This window comes from Pelophylax lessonae (assembly GCF_965119305.1).
Source record: "Pelophylax lessonae genome assembly, chromosome: 3".
In the NCBI taxonomy this organism is placed as follows: domain Eukaryota; kingdom Metazoa; phylum Chordata; class Amphibia; order Anura; family Ranidae; genus Pelophylax; species Pelophylax lessonae.
The window spans coordinates 675,341,760-675,352,258 of NC_138770.1; the positions used below are offsets into that span (position 1 = coordinate 675,341,760).

The 10,499-nt window shown below is 48.1% G+C and overlaps 1 protein-coding gene across 1 annotated transcript in view; it reads right to left on the reverse strand.

Moving 5' to 3' along the window:
- The window catches only part of BTBD9 (BTB domain containing 9), a gene marked incomplete at its 3' end in the record, with an annotated part of 275,828 nt that overhangs the window by 95,442 nt on the left and 169,887 nt on the right, over positions 1-10,499 (reverse strand). The window lies entirely within an intron of this gene.

Below are 10,499 nucleotides of genomic sequence, written 5' to 3' on the forward strand. Positions count from 1 at the left end.
CAAGCATATTACCAATGTTAAACTTGATAAATAGCAGTGAAAAGAAAAGAACAGGGTTTACCATACCTAAACCACCCTCCCTCCTGGATAGATAGGCGATATTCCTCTTGTTGAGGTTCAAGCTGTTCCCCCACAGCATCCTGGAAGAACACACTATAGATCCTAGCACAGAGAGACACTGGCAAGATACAGACAAAGCTGACATACAAGAAGATCGGTATCAGATAAGTCTTAATCAGGTCAACCCTTTCCCTCGGAGATAACTTCCATCTCTTCCAGTGGAACACCTTAGTATTGCCAACTTCCAGCCTGCCTTCCCAGTTTTTGAGGCCATAATCGCGGGGTCCAAATTCAGTGCCTAGTATCTTAATTTTCTACAGGGGCACTGGAAAGGTGTTCGGGAGATCAAGCCCCTCACCTTCCTTTCCCATCCAGAAAACTTTACTCTTTTCCTGATTGATCTTAGAGCCTGGTGCTTTAGAGTACCGTGAGGACAGAGAGACCACCTCCCCCGCTTCATCTGTCCCAGTGACAATCACTGACACATCATCCGCATAGGCAACAACCCTCAAAGGAGCAGGGGACTCATGGGACAACCCTGGCACACCCCAGAGCCAACCCCAAAGGACTGTCCAACCCAACCATTAACAAGAGGGAAGCTTTCTGCTCCCTTATATAAGACTTTTAACGAAATCAACAAAACCACCCGGCAGACCGTACTTACTAAGGAGCAAGCACAGGTACTCAGGGTTGACCTGATCAAAAGCCTTTGCCTAATTCAATACCAGTAAATACTTTTACCAGCCTGCAGCCCTGCACTGCTCCAAGGCCTCCCGGACAGATAAAACGGTTGTGAAGGTGCTCCTACCCTGGATCGAACAGTGCTGATGGCGAGAAAGCAAAGACTCTGCTACTGACCATAGGCGTCAAAAAAGTATCTTCGCCAGCGCCTTTCTATCGACATTGAGAAGGCTGATGGGGCGCCAATTCTCAATCATCGAAGGATCTTTACCTTTTGAAAGAAGAATCACAGCTGAGTGTCTCATGGAAGGGGGACGCATCCCCTCAGCAAGACAACATGAGTTTGTTGGACATCCTATTCCAAAACTACAGACATTAATATGGAGTTGCCCCCTTTGCAACTTCACCATCCTCAACTCTTCTGGGAGAGTTTTTCTCCAAGATTTTGGAGGGTGTCTGAGAATTTGTGCCCATTTATGAGGTCAGGTACTGATGTTGGATAAGAAAACCTGGCTCACCATCGCTGTCCAAATCATCCCAAAGGTGTTCAGTAGAGTCAGGACACTTGAGTTCCTCCACACCAAACTGGTCACACCATGTCTTTATGGAGTTGGCTTTGTACACAGGGGAAAGTAATGCTGGAACAGAAAAGGGTCTTTACCAAACTAATGCCAGAAAGTTGGACTCCACGGTCTTAAAAAAAAACAAAAAATGATCTCCAAAAAACGTTGAAAGCTGTAGTATTACCAGAAACACCTGACTGAAATTACTATGTTGGAAAATCGGTTTCGGTTAAATTGAGGCGTTTTAGAAGATCCTTTCAATGGTCAATAAAGCCAACGTCATCCCTCCCCATGGGGTGCTGAAGGCTGGCACCGTGCTACATGCCAAGCTCTCCCTGGCTCTTTGTAAGTGGCAGGTTAACAAATGGTTATAATTGCAGCACAAACTCAAATTCTTATTCTGCCTTGAGGGGTCCGGTCTGCGTGCCGCTCCCGTCCCGAATTCCCATCCCGTCTTTCATGGCTGCATAATAAATTTATTAAAAACACCATCTGGAAGGGATGGCGCTGCCGGCCGTTGTCACCCTCAGGAGTTTCCATCCTCCGCTCCTGTCACTTTGTTTACAGGAACACGTTGCCAAACATTGCAATATCCTTGGAATCCGATTCTCCTTCTGCACAAATAAATACAGTTTAAAGAGAACCGGTTTCTCACTTCTTGGATCTTGGGGGGGATGGTAGGACCAAGTGGAAAGCCTGATCTTTCTTCATAATGGTAGAAAAAAATAGAGCATCAAGCTTTTCTCGACCATCCTGGCATTTTTCTTCTTTGCAGTAATCGGAAAAAAAAAAAAGTTTCAGGGCTTTTGTAATCCACCTTTATTAGGTCTTCGGAACACAGTGCCTTGAAAAAGTATTCATACCCCTTAAAAAGTTCCACATTTTTGTCATATTACAACCAAAAGCGTAAATGTATTTTATTGGGATTTTATGTGATAGACGGACACAAAGTGGCACAAAAATGTGAAATGGAAGGAAAATGATAAAATTTTCCAAATTTTTTACAAATAAATATGTGAAAAGTGTGGCATGTATTTGTATTCAGCCCGCTTTACTCTGATACCCCTAACTAAAATCCATTGGAACCAATTGCCTTCAGAAGTCACCTAATTAGTAAATAGAGTCCACCTGTGTGTAATTTAAACGCAGTATAAATACAGCTGTTCTCTGAAGCCCTCAGAGGTTTGTTAGAGAACCTTAGAGAACAAACAGCATCATGAAGGCCAAGGAACACACCAGACAGGTCAGGGATGAAGTTGTGGAGACGTTTAAAGCAGGGTTAGGTTATAAAAAAATATCCCAAGCTTTGAACATCTCACGGAGCGCTGTTCAATCCATCATGGGACAATGGAAAGAGTATGGCATAACTGCAACCCTACCAAGACATGGCCGTCCACCTAAACTGACCGGCCGGGCAAGGAGAGCATTCATCAGATAAGCAGCCAAGAGGCCCATGGTAAGACCCCATTCACACAGGCTTTTTGATCAGGTTGTCCGTTTTTCAGTTGGACCTGATCGGATGCTCCATGCACCCCTATGGAACAGCGGATGTCAGCGGTGACATCTCAGCTGACACCTGCTGCTATCCGATCCTGTCCCTGAAATCCAGATGGATGGAAACCCTATTTTCCATCCGTCTGGAGGATCAGATGAAAACAGACAAACAGTCCATTTCCATCCGATTTCCCACAGAGGAAAGCGGGGATCGGACAGGTCTGTCTCTACAAAGTAAGCGGAGACTGACCTTTCATCCACCTGCTCAGCGGGGATCGGCGAATCGATACCCGCTGAGCATAATGGTGTCCGCCATGCGGAAAGCCCATGTGAAAGGACCCTAACTCTGGAGGAGCTGCAGAGATCCACAGCTCCGGTGGGAGAATCTGTCCACAGGACAACTATTAGTTGTGCATTCCACAAATCTGCCCTTAATGGAAGAGTGGCAATAAGAAAGCCATTGTTGAAAAAAATCCATAAGAAATCCCATTTGCGGTTTGGGAGAAGCCATGTTGGGGGACACAGCAAACATGTGGAAGAAGGTGCTCTGGTCAGATAAATACAAAATTGAACTTTTTGGCCTAAAACCAAAACGCTATGAGTGGCGGAAAAAATTGATTTTTGTAAGATCTTACCGTAAAATCCTTTTCTCTTAAGCTCATTGACAGACGTAGTCTTCTTGATTCTCAAGAGCTGGGTTATGTTGTCTCCGCAGGAGTAGGACTAGGCAGAAAGACAAAACGTTCTGGCTCCACCTTAGGGGCAGTCCCTGAGGGTATATCCTCCCTCTCTCTGCTACAGGGAATCAGTTCTGTTCTAAAGCAGTAACAGAGAATTTAACCCAACCCAACTCAATGATAGAGGGGCGGGTACTACGTCTGTCAATGAGCTTAAGAGAAAAGGATTTTACGGTAAGATCTTACAAAAATCCATTTTTCTCTATCGCTCATTGACAGACGTAGTCTTCTTGATTCTCAAGAGCTGGGACATCCAGAAGCAGTGCCACAAAATGAGGGGTGGGATTGACAGAATCAAAATCCAATCTAGAAGGCCCAACCGGAGCCAACCAGAAGTATCAAAGGACTCATCGAGTAAACAGATGAGACCTACCCCACAAATCCTCGAGGTAGACCAACAGTCTCCTCAAACAGTGGCCTGCAGGAACCTTGCGGCCAGAAGAGGCATCTGACGATGCCATCACATAAACCTTATACAATATTGTAAAGGTATGAACCGACGACTAAACAGTCGCCTTGAAAACCTGAACCACTGACGCCTGATGGCGGAGGGTCCAGGAAACTCTAAGCGCCCGAGTAGAATGCGCCTTAACAGGGAACGGGGGATCCCGACCCTTAGATAAAATAAGCCTATACCACCGTCTGTCTGATCCATCTAAAGATGGTCGCAGCAGAACAGGCAACCCCTTCTTAGGGCCATCCGTGATCACAAACTGTGAATCCGTCTTACAAATTGAATCCGTAGTATTCAAGTATATTCTGATCGCCCGAACTACATCCAAGGAATGCCATGCAAATTCTCGAGGATGATTGGGCTAAGGACATAGGAAGGACAATACACTGTCCTCATTCAATGAAACTTTGAAACCACCTTAGAAGGAAGGATGGATTCGGATGAAGAACAACCTTATCCCTATGAACCACCAGATCTGGGGAACAACAGGATAATGCAGCCAGTTCTGACACCCTGCGTGCAGAAGTGATAGCCACCAAGAAGACCACCTTCTTGGATAAAGTAAGCAAGGGAATCTCCCTGATATTTTCAAAGGGAGGTGTCTGAAGAACCGACAGCACCAAATTAAGATCCCAGGATGGTAACGGCGCGTGCACTGGCGGAGCCAGGTGTCGCACCCCCTGGATGAAATTCCGCACCAAGGAATGAGTAGACAAAGGCTTCTGAAAGAAGATAGCAAATGCTGAAACCAGACCCTTGATAACACTCAAGGCCAGCTTCTGCTCAACTCCCTGTTGCAGAAAGCCAATATTCGGACTACCGAATAAAGATGTAGATGGAACCCAAGGGATTCACACCACCCAATATAAGACTTCCATGTACGATGATAATCTTTCTGGAAGTCGCTTTCCTTGTTTTAACTAGAGTAGGAATAACTGAAGCTGACAATCCCTTGTCCTTCAGCACCTGGGTCTCAATAACCAGGCCGTTTAAAACCAGCGATCGTAAAGCAGGATGGAAGATCGGTCCCTGAGACAGTGAATCCTCCCTGAGAGGAAGTCTCCACGGGACGTCCGCCACCAGTCTGACCACGTCGGCGTAACAAGCTCGACGAGGCCAGTCCGGAGCTGCCAGGATTACTGGAATTCCTTCCTCCTCTATCCTGCGAAGAAGTCTTGGCAGTAACCCAAGAGGAGGGAAGGCATACATAGCTGGTATTGCCCCCACGGGGCGATCAGTGCGTCTGCGGTTTCTGCTAGAGGATCGCGGGAGCGAGCCACGAATCTCTGAACTTTCCTGTTGAATCGAGATGCCAACAGATCCATATCCGGGGTGCCCCATCGTAGGCACAACTGGTGGAAAACGTCTGGATGGAGGGACCATTCCCCCTGATCCAGAGTCTGACGGCTGAGATAATCTGCCTGCCAATTCTCCACCCCCGGAATGAACACCGCAGAGATTGCTGGAACAAATCGTTCCGCCCAGCGAAGAATGCAAGCCACTTCTTTTGGCCGCTCGGACACTCTTGGTGCCCCCCTGGTGATTGACATAAGCCACGGCCGTGGCGTTGTCCGACTGGATCCGAACCGGGCTGCCCTGGAGCTGCTCGGTCCAGTGAATCAGACAAAGTCTGATCGCTCTCAGTTCCAATACATTTATCGGTAACCTGGATTCTTCCGGGGACCAAAGTCCCTGGACAGATAACTGACCGAGAATTCCTCCCCATCCGGATAGACTGGTATCCGTGGTCACTGTCGTCCAATATATTGGCAGAAATGACTTTCCCTGGCTGAGCATCGGAGACCGAAGCCACCAGACCAGAGACTCTCTGGTCTGTTTGCTCAATCGGATCTGATTGTCCAGGGATTCCGGATTCCGATTCCATCTGAGAAGAATCTCTTGCTGAAGAATTCGGGTATGGGACTGGGCAAATGGGACTGCTTCGAAGGAAGCCACCATCAACCCCAGAACCCTCATGCAAGTCCGAAGGGAAGACCAGCTGTTGGATAGTAACAACTGGACTGCTGATTGAATCTTTCGGAGTTTCCCTACCGGAAGAAAAAACTCTTGTCCTGACTGTGTCTAGAATTAGACCCAGATATTCGAGCCTCAGGGTGGGAACCAGAAATGACTTTTGCTGGTTCACCAGCCACCCGAATTCCTGTAAAGAAATCATAGTAATTTCTATGTTTTGTAGCAAGGTCTATGGAGACTCTGCATGAAGCAGAAGATCGTCTAGGTAACCAAGGATCGATATGCCTCTTTGGCGCAGAAGTGCCAACATTGGGGCCAACACCTTCGTGAAGACCCGCGGAGCCGTGGCGAGACCGAAAGGTAACGCCACAAACTGATAGTGGTTCTCTTCTACGGAAAAGCGTAGAAACCGCTGATGTCCTGCGAAAATGGGAATGTGAAGATATGCGTCCTTGATGTCTATGGACGCTAGGACATCCCCTGGATGCAGAAAGGCTGCTACTGTGCGAATGGACTCCATTCTGAATCTTCTTATGTTGACAAAAGAATTGAGTGCCCTTAAGTCCAGAATTGGACGCACTTTGCCCTCTTTCCTGGGTATTGTAAATAGGTTTGAATAAAACCCTTGAAACCGTTCTGTCCAAGGAACGTGGACTACCACTCCTTGTTGTAGTAAATCTGTGACTGCTCTCCGCAGATCGTCTAAACGATCCGGGGATAGTCGGCTATTGGAAGGGAAGAATCGCGCCGGTGGGAGAGATCGAAACTCGATCTTGTACCCTGACCTTATGACTTCGCAAACCCATCTGTCCGGGATTCTGGAAAGCCATGGATCCGGGAACCGGCGAAGACGTCCCCCCACCCCAGTTATGGGTGGGGGCGCACCTTCAGGCTTTGGACGGTTTATCTTCAGGTCTAGAGGGGGCGGGCTTTTGCTTGCCCGACCAACGACCCCTGACGCCTCCTGCAGGAGCTTTGGAGGACTTAATTTTTTCACCCGCGGGACGAAAAAACCTCTTGTGAGCAGAAAAAGAAGGCCCTCGTCTTTGACGAGTTCCTTTACCTTTAAAATTTTGCGGTAAAAAGGTGCTCTTTCCACCCGTGAGATCCTAATGATCTCATCTAAGTTGGCTCCAAATAGACGCTCTCCTAAAAAGGGGATATTAGCCAATGCTTTTTTGGAACCTTGGTCGGCTAACCAACCTTTTAGCCACAGTGTACTGAGACAGATGCTCGCGCCAATAATGAAGTGGCGTCTAACGCCGCATCACACACAAACTGTAACCCCTGTATCATTTGTTCCAACAAATCTGATACCGCCTGAGGGACCTCTTCTAGGTCCCGGCGTAACCACTTGGTCCATACAGTTACAGCCTGCGAAACCAGACCAATAGCAATTATTGGTCTGAAAGCTGATCCAATCAAGGTAAACATGGTGCGAGACATAGCTTCTATCTTGCGATCCACTGGATCTTTAAAGAGGTTGTAAACTCATTTAAAAAAAATTTTTTTTTTTCCAACCTGCAAGAGAAAGACATAATGAGCTAGTATGCTTCGCATACTAGCTCATTATGAAATACTTACCTTAGAACGAGCCCCCGCCGTGCCGCTCTCTTACCTGTATGACGGGCGACATGACATGTCGCCCGTCTTCCGGGATCGCGGCATCCGGTCATCTGATTGGCCGGAGCCGCGGTGACGTCACTCCCGCGCACGCGCACGGGAGCCGACGGTCACGGCACGGGGCTCTGAAGGAACGGCACGATCAGCCGTTCCTTCAGAGCGCATGCGCCAGTGACGTCACTGGCTGCATTAAAGGTAAATATCTCCTAAACGGTGTAAGTTTAGGAGATATTTACAGTACCTATAGGTAAGCCTTATCATAGGCTTACCTATAGGTACAACTTCCTGAGGAGGGTTTACTTCCTCTTTAAAAAGACGGAGCGTCTTCTAGAGGAATAACCGTGGCTTTATTCAATCTAGCAATTGGTGAATCCACCACAGGTGGTTCTGTCCATTTCTTAATGAGGGTTTCCTCAAACGGATAACGCCTGTTAATGCGTTTAGAAATAGTAGAAATGCGTTTTGGCAGACTCCATTCTTCTTTGATTGGATTGCCAAAACATTTGGGCAATGGAAAAACCTTCGCCACTTTGATGCGTTTTTTAGTCCCAAAAGGGATTTCAGTTTCAGCTATTTCTGACGGAATACCCTGTAATCTTAAGGTTTCTTGAACAGATACAATGAGTGCGTTTACCAACGCTTCCTCTCTGGCTATGGCTGATGCCGAAACATCCTCCTCACTGTCTGAAAAGACAGTACACGAGACACCAATACCAGATGAAGTACCTGCAACTGCAGAAATAGGCTCAGAGTCTGAATCCGAGGTTACAGATAATAAGGGGTTAGGCGGGGGTCGCTTACTTGCGCCCTGTCCCTGACAAGCCACTTCCACCCGGGACACAAAAGTTTCCATAATAGCGGACAATGATTCAATCGTCAGTGGGGTGCTGGAGGATCCCGCAGACCCCTCGAGGGGATCCGGAGGAGATACATGAGTGGCAGGGTCCATGTTAATTCAGGACACCTTTGCCAGAAAACACAAAAAAAATAACTTTTTTTTTTTTTTTAAATAAAAAATACCTCTTTTTTTTTTTTTTTTTTTAATTTTTTTTTTTTTTTTATGTGTCTCCCCCTAGCGCAATAGCGCCCCTCAGAGTACCTGCTTCTCGATCCCACAGAGAGAGAGAGGGACCCCCAAGGCTCACCAACCGATGCAGTGAAGTTTCCAACCAACTGCAGTCAGCGTCTGTCTTTACAGACTGGAAGGAGCTGTTGCTTTTTCCCGGGTAGAAGGACGTGGCTCCGCCCCCTGTGTACGCCTTCCGGCGTTCCCAGCTCTCCACGAGGTAGCTGGGCTCATGAAACATGGCCGCCCCCATACAGGAGACATTAGACTCCAAAAACATGGCGGCCGGCGTGACCTGAGGACATGCATGCACCTGGTCTACGGCAAAATGGCGGCGGACCGCCGAAATCGTTTTTCCCAGCACATCCACCTGCATCTCTGCTGAGTGGCGATTGATTGATCTACAGGAGATACACTACAAATAAGGTAGGATTATACCTCCTATGTCTGCTGTAATGCTACAGTCTGCTGGGTAGAGTGTTAGCTCTCAAACCAAGTCCACTTCCCACAAACACATACTGTATTTACAAGGGGGACTTTTAGTGTCAGATATATACTGACCATGTATGGAGGGGCCCATAATACATACTGCCTCATAACGAGGAAAGAAAAAAAGGGAACGTTTACTCACCATACCGAACCGACAGGCACCCTCTCTTCACAATACCCTCTCCACCGGGGTGGGGGTTTGTGGACCACTCCGGACGCCTCGACTCTCAGGTTCCTGGCGTCCAAGCGAGACTTTTAACTCGCAAGGTCAGTCCCTCCACTGGGACTCCGTCGCGGCCGACCCAGCGCGGAGCTCTGGTCTGCACGCGCTCGTAGGCAGAAACCGGGGTGACCACTGGATCTCAACATCCAGCCCGTCGCCCGGCCCCGCATACTTACTTGAATGTGTCGCGGCCGACCAAGCGCAATGCAATGGTCTGCGCGCGCTCGTAGGCCGGCTGGGGTGACCACTAGTGTCGCCCAGTCCGGCGTTTTTGCTTGAAGATCTCACAGGAAAAACACTGGAGAAAAAACTACCTAAAAAATATTTCTTCTAAAGAAAAAATCTTGCCAGGACCAAAAAGATCCCAGCAAGGAACTTAGGTCCTTACTCCTGACTAGACAGAAAAAAACTGATTCCCTGTAGCAGAGAGAGGGAGGATATACCCTCAGGGACTGCCCCTAAGGTGGAGCCAGAACGTTTTGTCTTTCTGCCTAGTCCTACTCCTGCGGAGACAACATAACCCAGCTCTTGAGAATCAAGAAGACTACGTCTGTCAATGAGCGATAGAGAAACTAACATTGCACATCACCCTGAACACACCATCCCCAACGTGAAACATGGTGGTGGCAGCTTCATGAGGTGGGGATGCTTTTCTTCAGCAGGGGCAGGGAAGCTGGTCAGAGTTGATGGGAAGATGGATGGAGCCACATCTTAGAAGAAAACCAGTTAAGAGTCTGCAAAAGACTTGAGACTGGGGCGGAGGTTCACATTCCAGCAGGACAACGACCCGAAACATCCAGCCAGAGCTACAATGGAATGGTTTACATCAAAGCATATTCATGTGTTACAGGCTGGAGGGAGGGAGCGAAACTTGCAGGAATTCACTATTCGAGTGAAGTCTTGCTTTAACCTTCCTAGCGGTATTCCCGAGTGTGACTCGGGGTAAGATTTTAGTGCCAAAAGCGGTAACCCCGAGTCACACTCGGGGTAGCGCTAGGAAGATCGCTGGATGCTGGAGGAGGTTTTACTTACCTTTTCTCCGGGATCCAGCGATGTCTGCGAGCGGTGTGCGGCGGCGGAGCTCTCTCCCGATCGTCTGCGAGCCCCGGCTTCCGTCTCCGGCGACGTGACGTCC